Genomic DNA, 303 nt, shown 5'->3' with positions numbered 1-303 from the left:
TCTGCCGTTTTTCGAAGGCGAAGCGAAAAAGCCATACAGCACCAGGTATTCCCAGGCGGTCACCCGTCCAAGTACCAACCAGGCCCTGCTCTGCTTAGGTTCCGAGATCGGACGAGATCGGGCGCTCCCAGAGCGGTGTGGCTGTAAGTCGCTCAAGCACCCCCAAACGGCCCTTCAAAAGATGTTCTACGGCAAATTGACAAAAAACGTATTCTGCCCATAATGTCCAAGGTGCTCCAGAGTCACTTGGAATCCACAGGCACTGATTCCTGGGTAAACATCCAGGAACCGGTACACCGTTCA

General features: G+C 53.8%; 1 pseudogene; it reads right to left on the bottom strand.

Annotated features, from left to right (window-relative positions):
- Nucleotides 1–30: 30 nt before the first annotated feature.
- LOC123967057 lies at nucleotides 31–149 on the bottom strand (annotated as a pseudogene).
- Nucleotides 150–303: the final 154 nt, after the last annotated feature.

The sequence above is a fragment of the Micropterus dolomieu genome, unplaced genomic scaffold (genome assembly GCF_021292245.1).
Source record: "Micropterus dolomieu isolate WLL.071019.BEF.003 ecotype Adirondacks unplaced genomic scaffold, ASM2129224v1 contig_14946, whole genome shotgun sequence".
Classification (NCBI taxonomy): domain Eukaryota; kingdom Metazoa; phylum Chordata; class Actinopteri; order Centrarchiformes; family Centrarchidae; genus Micropterus; species Micropterus dolomieu.
This window is presented reverse-complemented; position numbering and strand designations above follow the sequence as displayed.